The 10,000-nt window shown below is 58.3% G+C and overlaps 2 non-coding genes and 1 pseudogene across 2 annotated transcripts; all 3 read left to right on the forward strand.

Moving 5' to 3' along the window:
- Nucleotides 1–2,700: 2,700 nt before the first annotated feature.
- Nucleotides 2,701–4,614, forward strand: LOC126435059 (small subunit ribosomal RNA). The gene has a single exon (XR_007579709.1). It is a non-coding gene; the product is annotated as a small subunit ribosomal RNA (ribosomal RNA).
- A 349-nt stretch (nt 4,615–4,963) lies between these two features.
- On the forward strand, nt 4,964–5,118 carry LOC126434904 (5.8S ribosomal RNA). The gene has a single exon (XR_007579569.1). It is a non-coding gene; the product is annotated as a 5.8S ribosomal RNA (ribosomal RNA).
- Nucleotides 5,119–5,306: 188 nt separating this feature from the next.
- The window catches only part of LOC126435144 (large subunit ribosomal RNA), a 7,944-nt pseudogene continuing 3,250 nt past the window's right edge, over nt 5,307–10,000 (forward strand).

A 10,000-nucleotide genomic window follows, 5' to 3' on the forward strand; every position in this document is an offset into this window, starting at 1 on the left:
ACCCACACGTGTCCTACACAGGGGTGCACCCAACATCACAATACTGCCTCCTCTCACAGCACACAAACAATGGCAGGAATGAAAGACACAGGTCTGCCACAAGCATGGAATGAGAGCGCCGCCTGTCATGAGCCAAAGGTGCATCCTGACGTGGCAAATCAGATGATGCCGCAGGCATCCACTTACTATAATCACAATCAACAAGCCGGCCGCCCCGCCCCCCATTAAACCTTTCCTTACAACAATGTGTACCTTAACCTAACCTATATCGTACCTTAACCTAACCTATGTCGTACCTTAACCTAACCTATGTCGTACCTTAACCTAACCTATGTCGTACCTTAACCTAACCTATGTCGTACCTTAACCTAACCTATGTCGTACCTTAACCTAACCTATGTCGTACCTTAACCTAACCTATGTCGTACCTTAACCTAACCTATATTGCGCCTTAACCTAATCTATATTGCGCCTTAACCTAACCTATATTGCGCCTTAACCTAACCTATATTGCGCCTTAACCTAACCTATATTGCGCCTTAACCTAACCTATATTGCGCCTTAACCTAACCTATATTGCGCCTTAGCCTAACCTATATTGCGCCTTAGCCTAACCTATATTGCGCCTTAACCTAACCTATATTGCGCCTTAACCTAACCTATATTGCGCCTTAACCTAACCTATATTGCGCCTTAACCTAACCTATATTGCGCCTTAACCTAACCTATATTGCGCCTTAACGTAACCTATATTGCGCCTTAGCCTAACCCACATTGCCCCTTAACGTAACCCACATTGCGCCGTAACGTAACCCATATTGTGCTGTAACCCAACACACGTTGGGCCTTAACCCAACACACGTTGGGCCTTAACCCAACACACGTTGGGCCTTAACCCAACACACGTTGGGCCTTAACCCAACTCACGTTGGGCCTTAACCCAACACACGTTGGGCCTTAACCCAACACACGTTGGGCCTTAACCCAACACACGTTGGGCCTTAACCTGCTCTGTAATTGTCATACGACGCGTTAAATTAGTGTAGTGTTGCCTAACTGCAACCCCCGCAATATAGTTTGCTACTCGCACTGCCCGGTCCCCAGTGTATCGCTTCATGTTAAACACCTTGCAGCGATACACTGTAATGTGGATGGCAGCAGGACGTACATGCTCAATGCCCTTCGCAGTTGTTCATTGGCATTCGCATGGCGAAGCACTTAGCCTACGCTGTGGTACGGCTCGTGTCAACTGTCCGCTGATGTTGTACGTCCAAATCACACACTGTACTTCACATTGGTCCTCATGTACTGAATGATACATCGTGGTACATGTGACCGTACAACGACTGCGCCAACAACGGCGAACCATGCGGTCCAACCGTTGTGCACTCAGCTACGTGTCGTCTCCCTATAAGAGCCGGATTGCAGTGTGGTATGCCCTGGATGGCGATCAGCATGAGCCGTCTATTGATGTAGTGGCGCGTGTTGTCAGACGTAGTCATCTCTTCTCACACACCGTGACAGCATGGTGCACTGCGTTCCACATCTGCGACATGCGGCAGAGGCCGGTTGACAGTCGTTCGCGCAATGGACATCGCATACGTACGGGGGCCACCTTCCACGTGTTCGCGAAGCGTGCACATGTTGTTGCGTGTATGTGGGCAGACATAGTGTGTCGTGACACCTGACACAGGCATGCAACAATCGTTGAATTTGCAAATGGCGATGGACGCCTACGTTTGCTGGTGACGTTACGCAAATGAACAACTGGTAAACCGTTGTGGTGCGGTTGTTCTCGCTAGAGGTGAATCAGTGATGGCGACGATCGGTTGAGCTACCAACCGGTTGTTTCAGCGATACCCACCATGCCCACGAACGTGAATGGCATCTGGGTGTGAAGCGATACGCGGCGGTGGCTGGGTGGGACCGTCCCCGGCCGGTGAGGGGGGGCCTCCCGGCGTGCTGGCCGCGCGGTGCGTGGGCGCACGCGCTACAGCCGGCTGGTGGGGGCGGCCAGTGGCAGGCGCGCCGGCCGACGGAGGCGGCAGGCGGCGCAGCTGCGCGCCGGCGCACCCTGCACGCGGCGCCGTGCGGCCAAAGTAGGTCCTCGCGGGCCCGGTGCGAAGCGCGGTGGACATCTGCGGTGTGCTGGTCCGATTGAGGACTGTGTGCGCTGAGGATGCGCCGCCGCCCGGCGCTCGGCGCCGCGACGCCGTCTGCTGCTCGGTCGCCTCTGCGGTTCTCGCAGGTGGTTTGTATCGCAGCTGTGAGGACGTGTTGGCGCGTGCGCTGTGCTGGGAGAGTTCGCTTCGGCACCCACGTGGGGCTTTTGTCCTTCTGTGGCGCTGGCGTTGGAGCTGCCGGTCACCGTAGGTGGCGCGTGTTGTCTCCCGCCGGCAATGCCACGACAGCACGCTCCCGGGCCTCTGTCGGCAGCGGCAAGCTCAGTTGGGAGCACGGGTGGTCGCACCTAAAGCGTCTACTCGCCAAACTCCGGGCGATTGCGCCTCTCTCGAACCCGACCACGTACTTAGGACGGCGCTGCGCGCCGCCGGGACCTGAGAGGGTTTCGAGGTGTATTGTGCAGGGGAGCTCAGCCTCCTCCTGTTTGCAGAATAATTGAGCGGACGCTTGCGTGTTCGCGCGGGCCCCCGGGACACACTCCCGGGCGGCCGGCTGCTCAGCTCTAGTTGACGCAGCTCCCTGGTTGATCCTGCCAGTAGTCATATGCTTGTCTCAAAGATTAAGCCATGCATGTCTCAGTACAAGCCGCATTAAGGTGAAACCGCGAATGGCTCATTAAATCAGTTATGGTTCCTTAGATCGTACCCACGTTACTTGGATAACTGTGGTAATTCTAGAGCTAATACATGCAAACAGAGTCCCGACCAGAGATGGAAGGGACGCTTTTATTAGATCAAAACCAATCGGTCGGCTCGTCCGGTCCGTTTGCCTTGGTGACTCTGAATAACTTTAGGCTGATCGCACGGTCCTCGTACCGGCGACGCATCTTTCAAATGTCTGCCTTATCAACTGTCGATGGTAGGTTCTGCGCCTACCATGGTTGTAACGGGTAACGGGGAATCAGGGTTCGATTCCGGAGAGGGAGCCTGAGAAACGGCTACCACATCCAAGGAAGGCAGCAGGCGCGCAAATTACCCACTCCCGGCACGGGGAGGTAGTGACGAAAAATAACGATACGGGACTCTTCCGAGGCCCCGTAATCGGAATGAGTACACTTTAAATCCTTTAACGAGTATCTATTGGAGGGCAAGTCTGGTGCCAGCAGCCGCGGTAATTCCAGCTCCAATAGCGTATATTAAAGTTGTTGCGGTTAAAAAGCTCGTAGTTGGATTTGTGTCCCACGCTGTTGGTTCACCGCCCGTCGGTGTTTAGCTGGCATGTATCGTGGGACGTCCTGCCGGTGGGGCGAGCCGAAGGCGTGCGACGCGCCTCGTGCGTGTTCGTGCGTCCCGAGGCGGACCCCGTTGCAATCCTACCAGGGTGCTCTTGAGTGAGTGTCTCGGTGGGCCGGCACGTTTACTTTGAACAAATTAGAGTGCTTAAAGCAGGCGAGCCCGCCTGAATACTGTGTGCATGGAATAATGGAATAGGACCTCGGTTCTATTTTGTTGGTTTTCGGAACCCGAGGTAATGATTAATAGGGACAGGCGGGGGCATTCTTATTGCGACGTTGGAGGTGAAATTCTTGGATCGTCGCAAGACGAACAGAAGCGAAAGCATTTGCCAAGTATGTTTTCATAAATCAAGAACGAAAGTTAGAGGTTCGAAGGCGATCAGATACCGCCCTAGTTCTAACCATAAACGATGCCTGCCAGCCAGCGATCCGCCGCAGTTCCTCCGATGACTCGGCGGGCAGCCTCCGGGAAACCAAAGCTTTTGGGTTCCGGGGGAAGTATGGTTGCAAAGCTGAAACTTAAAGGAATTGACGGAAGGGCACCACCAGGAGTGGAGCCTGCGGCTTAATTTGACTCAACACGGGAAACCTCACCAGGCCCGGACACCGGAAGGATTGACAGATTGATAGCTCTTTCTTGATTCGGTGGGTGGTGGTGCATGGCCGTTCTTAGTTGGTGGAGCGATTTGTCTGGTTAATTCCGATAACGAACGAGACTCTAGCCTGCTAACTAGTCGCGTGACATCCTTCGTGCTGTCAGCGATTACTTTTCTTCTTAGAGGGACAGGCGGCTTCTAGCCGCACGAGATTGAGCAATAACAGGTCTGTGATGCTCTTAGATGTTCTGGGCCGCACGCGCGCTACACTGAAGGAATCAGCGTGTCTTCCTAGGCCGAAAGGTCGGGGTAACCCGCTGAACCTCCTTCGTGCTAGGGATTGGGGCTTGCAATTGTTCCCCATGAACGAGGAATTCCCAGTAAGCGCGAGTCATAAGCTCGCGTTGATTACGTCCCTGCCCTTTGTACACACCGCCCGTCGCTACTACCGATTGAATGATTTAGTGAGGTCTTCGGACTGGTACGCGGCATTGACTCTGTCGTTGCCGATGCTACCGGAAAGATGACCAAACTTGATCATTTAGAGGAAGTAAAAGTCGTAACAAGGTTTCCGTAGGTGAACCTGCGGAAGGATCATTACCGACTAGACTGCATGTCTTTCGATGTGCGTGTCGTGTCGCGCAACACGCTACCTGTACGGCTCGCAGTAGCCGTGCGCCGCGTGCGGAACCACGCGTGCCTCTCAAAACTAACGCCAATGTTGTGTGGTACGAGCGCTGAAGCGCTGGAGCGGCTGGCCTGCGGCACCTGGCGCCTGGCGCCGGTTTTGAATGACTTTCGCCCCTGCCTGTCCGCTCCGGTGTGGAGCCGTACGACGCCCATCGGCCGTGAGGCCGTTGGACACAGAACGCTTGAACAGGGGCCGCCACACGCATACGTCCCGCCTATGCAACTGTCTTGAAAGAGACAGTGGAAACTAAGAAAAGATCACCCAGGACGGTGGATCACTCGGCTCGTGGGTCGATGAAGAACGCAGCAAATTGCGCGTCGACATGTGAACTGCAGGACACATGAACATCGACGTTTCGAACGCATATTGCGGTCCATGGATTCCGTTCCCGGGCCACGTCTGGCTGAGGGTCGGCTACGTATACTGAAGCGCGCGGCGTTTGCCCCGCTTCGCAGACCTGGGAGCGTCGCGGCCGCCTGTGGGGCCGGCCGCGCCTCCTTAAACGTGCGATGCGCGCCCGTCGCCTGGCGGTTCGCATACCGGTACTTACTCGGTAGCGTGCACAGCCGGCTGGCGGTGTGGCGTGCGACACCTCGTACAACGACCTCAGAGCAGGCGAGACTACCCGCTGAATTTAAGCATATTACTAAGCGGAGGAAAAGAAACTAACAAGGATTCCCCCAGTAGCGGCGAGCGAACAGGGAAGAGTCCAGCACCGAACCCCGCAGGCTGCCGCCTGTCGTGGCATGTGGTGTTTGGGGGGGTCCACTACCCCGACGCCTCGCGCCGAGCCCAAGTCCAACTTGAATGAGGCCACGGCCCGTAGAGGGTGCCAGGCCCGTAGCGGCCGGTGCGAGCGTCGGCGGGACCTCTCCTTCGAGTCGGGTTGCTTGAGAGTGCAGCTCCAAGTGGGTGGTAAACTCCATCTGAGACTAAATATGACCACGAGACCGATAGCGAACAAGTACCGTGAGGGAAAGTTGAAAAGAACTTTGAAGAGAGAGTTCAAAAGTACGTGAAACCGTTCTGGGGTAAACGTGAGAAGTCCGAAAGGTCGAACGGGTGAGATTCACGCCCATCCGGCCACTGGCCTCCGCCCTCGGCAGATGGGGCGGGCCGCCCGCGCGGAGCAATCCGCGGCGGGGTCGTGTCCGGTTGCCTTTCCACTCGCCGCGGGGTGGGGCCGTTCCGGTGTGCGGTGGGCCGCACTTCTCCCCTAGTAGGACGTCGCGACCCGCTGGGTGCCGGCCTACGGCCCGGGTGCGCAGCCTGTCCTTCCGCGGGCCTCGGTTCGCGTCTGTTGGGCAGAGCCCCGGTGTCCTGGCTGGCTGCCCGGCGGTACATCTGGAGGAGTCGATTCGCCCCTTTGGGCGCTCGGGCTCCCGGCAAGCGCGCGCGGTTCTTCCCGGATGACGGACCTCCCTGGCCTGGCCCCGGACCCGCGCCGCTGTTGGCTCGGGATGCTCTCGGGCGGAATAATCGCTCCCGTCAGCGGCGCTTCAGCTTTGGACAATTTCACGACCCGTCTTGAAACACGGACCAAGGAGTCTAACATGTGCGCGAGTCATTGGGCTGTACGAAACCTAACGGCGTAATGAAAGTGAAGGTCTCGCCTTGCGCGGGCCGAGGGAGGATGGGGCTTCCCCGCCCTTCACGGGGCGGCGGCCTCCGCACTCCCGGGGCGTCTCGTCCTCATTGCGAGGTGAGGCGCACCTAGAGCGTACACGTTGGGACCCGAAAGATGGTGAACTATGCCTGGCCAGGACGAAGTCAGGGGAAACCCTGATGGAGGTCCGTAGCGATTCTGACGTGCAAATCGATCGTCGGAGCTGGGTATAGGGGCGAAAGACTAATCGAACCATCTAGTAGCTGGTTCCCTCCGAAGTTTCCCTCAGGATAGCTGGTGCTCGTACGAGTCTCATCCGGTAAAGCGAATGATTAGAGGCCTTGGGGCCGAAACGACGTCAACCTATTCTCAAACTTTAAATGGGTGAGATCTCCGGCTTGCTTGATATGCTGAAGCCGCGAGCAAACGACTCGGATCGGAGTGCCAAGTGGGCCACTTTTGGTAAGCAGAACTGGCGCTGTGGGATGAACCAAACGCCGAGTTAAGGCGCCCGAATCGACGCTCATGGGAAACCATGAAAGGCGTTGGTTGTTTAAGACAGCAGGACGGTGGCCATGGAAGTCGGAATCCGCTAAGGAGTGTGTAACAACTCACCTGCCGAAGCAACTAGCCCTGAAAATGGATGGCGCTGAAGCGTCGTGCCTATACTCGGCCGTCAGTCTGGCAGTCATGGCCGGTCCTTGCGGCCGGCCGCGAATCCCTGACGAGTAGGAGGGTCGCGGCGGTGGGCGCAGAAGGGTCTGGGCGTGAGCCTGCCTGGAGCCGCCGTCGGTGCAGATCTTGGTGGTAGTAGCAAATACTCCAGCGAGGCCCTGGAGGGCTGACGCAGAGAAGGGTTTCGTGTGAACAGCCGTTGCACACGAGTCAGTCGATCCTAAGCCCTAGGAGAAATCCGATGTTGATGGGGGCCGTCATAGCATGATGCACTTTGTGCTGGCCCCCGTTGGGCGAAAGGGAATCCGGTTCCTATTCCGGAACCCGGCAGCGGAACCGATACAAGTCAGGCCCCTCTTTTAGAGATGCTCGTCGGGGTAACCCAAAAGGACCCGGAGACGCCGTCGGGAGATCGGGGAAGAGTTTTCTTTTCTGCATGAGCGTTCGAGTTCCCTGGAATCCTCTAGCAGGGAGATAGGGTTTGGAACGCGAAGAGCACCGCAGTTGCGGCGGTGTCCCGATCTTCCCCTCGGACCTTGAAAATCCGGGAGAGGGCCACGTGGAGGTGTCGCGCCGGTTCGTACCCATATCCGCAGCAGGTCTCCAAGGTGAAGAGCCTCTAGTCGATAGAATAATGTAGGTAAGGGAAGTCGGCAAATTGGGTCCGTAACTTCGGGATAAGGATTGGCTCTGAGGATCGGGGCGTGTCGGGCTTGGTCGGGAAGTGGGTCAGCGCTAACGTGCCGGGCCTGGGCGAGGTGAGTGCCGTAGGGGTGCCGGTAAGTGCGGGCGTTTAGCGCGGGCGTGGTCTGCTCTCGCCGTTGGTTGGCCTCGTGCTGGCCGGCGGTGCAGGATGCGCGCGCCTGCGCGGCGTTCGCGCCCCGGTGCTTCAACCTGCGTGCAGGATCCGAGCTCGGTCCCGTGCCTTGGCCTCCCACGGATCTTCCTTGCTGCGAGGCCGCGTCCGCCTTAGCGTGCTCCTCCGGGGGCGCGCGGGTGCGCGGGTTCTCTTCGGCCGCCATTCAACGATCAACTCAGAACTGGCACGGACTGGGGGAATCCGACTGTCTAATTAAAACAAAGCATTGCGATGGCCCTAGCGGGTGTTGACGCAATGTGATTTCTGCCCAGTGCTCTGAATGTCAACGTGAAGAAATTCAAGCAAGCGCGGGTAAACGGCGGGAGTAACTATGACTCTCTTAAGTAACTATGACTCTCTTAAGGTGGCCAAGTGGCGGCGGTGTGGCTGCATCCGGACTTGGCTTTTCGAAGTGCGGTCTTGATGTAGTCGTGCTGCTGCTGCGAGGTGCCTTCCTTGGGTTATAGTTACAGGGAGAGTGATGCGCAATACATGGGCCTAGCCCTCTTAGCCTCTCCTCTCCTGCGGTCTTCTCCCCTTCTCGTGGGCCCGCTGATTTTCGCAGAGTGGAAGACCGCACCAGGGGCTTGGGGGGGTTACCAGCTCCCCTCGCACTATCCCTTTTTTAGTTGGGGGCAGTAATCAGAGAATAAGTGGTGGCCCTTCCGCTGAAGGTGCCACCCCAACTCCCCCCGCACCTAGCCGGCCAACCGGCCGTGCCGGAAATTTTGAAACTTTTGCAGCTATGTATGCCTGTAGTGAGTGCCACCGCAGCTTTACAACCAAGAATGGTCTCGGGGTCCATCGCCGCCGCCAACATCTTGCGGCCGCCAACGCGGAGATCGTCACGGAGAGGCATCGCGCGAGGTGGACGGAGGAAGAAGTCCTGTCGCTCGCCAAGGCGGAGGCCGAACTGTTCCTTGAGAGGGACGCCCGTTTCTTCTTCGTCAATCAAGAACTCATCAGGACGTTCCCCGACCGAACGCTCGAGGCAATCAAGTGCCGACGGCGGCAAGCTGCCCACAAGCAGCTTGTCCGCCAATTCATGGAGGCGCTTGAGATCGGTCGGGAGGAAGAGCCGGCGTCCCGCCAGGGAGCAGCGAGCCCGCTGCCTGACGCGGGCGAGGCCGCTGCGCCGCCCGTCGACGCAGCCGAGGACTTCGCGGCCGACACCACCGGGCCGCCGCCGGAGGGGCCGACTGACGCCGCCATCTGGGAGCATCTGGCGGGGCTACCTGCTTCCGCCCAGCGTTTCTCTGCCCTGGATCGAGTCATAGGTCTGGGGCGGGGCACGCCGCCCGATGTCATCCTGGGCATGCTCCCGGATGCCCTTGCGTCGGTCGGGTCCAGAGGGGAGCGATCGATCACCAGGACACAGCGGCCGCGCCAACCATCGAAGCGGCCGCCTGCCGCGCCGCCGACGCAGAAGCGCAAGTGGCGCCGCTGGGAATACGCGAGAACGCAGGATGCCTTCCGACGGTCGCGTGCACGTTGCGTGCGCGGCCTCTTGGATGGCACCCTGCTCCAGCCGCCACCTGCCATCCCTGGTCTGCTAGACTTCTGGGCGGACCTCTTCACTAAGAAGCCCGTCTCCACCGCGGGCTTCATTCGTGACCGCCTTCTCCCGCACTCGGAGCCTGTCGCTCTTGAGTGCCTATGGGGGCCGGTCACACATGAGGAGGTCGCCGCCGCGTTGCCGCCCAGGGGATCAGCGGCCGGGCCGGACGGCCTTACCCCAGCGGAGTTGCGGCGCCTGCCGCACGAAGTCCTGGTGAAAGTGATGAATCTCTTCCTTCTGGCCCGCGCCCTCCCGGAACGCCTGCTTCGCGCGCGGACGTCCCTTCTCCCGAAAACGGCTGCACCAACATCCCCCGCTGACTTTCGCCCCATTACGGTCTGCTCGGTGTTGGCGCGGACCTTTCACAAGGTTCTCGCGTCACGCCTGATGCGTGCTTGTGCTGTGGACGAACGTCAGCGGGCATTCATCCCTCGGGATGGGATGTTGGAAAACACGTTCATCCTGGACACTGCTCTCACCGACGCAGTTCGCTCCTGCCGCTCTGTCTTTGTGGCATCGATCGACGTATCTAAGGCATTCGATTCGGTAGATCATGCTGCCCTTCGCCCCGTGCTGAAGGCGCATGGCCTGCCGGAT

This window comes from Schistocerca serialis, unplaced genomic scaffold, assembly GCF_023864345.2.
Source record: "Schistocerca serialis cubense isolate TAMUIC-IGC-003099 unplaced genomic scaffold, iqSchSeri2.2 HiC_scaffold_1196, whole genome shotgun sequence".
In the NCBI taxonomy this organism is placed as follows: domain Eukaryota; kingdom Metazoa; phylum Arthropoda; class Insecta; order Orthoptera; family Acrididae; genus Schistocerca; species Schistocerca serialis.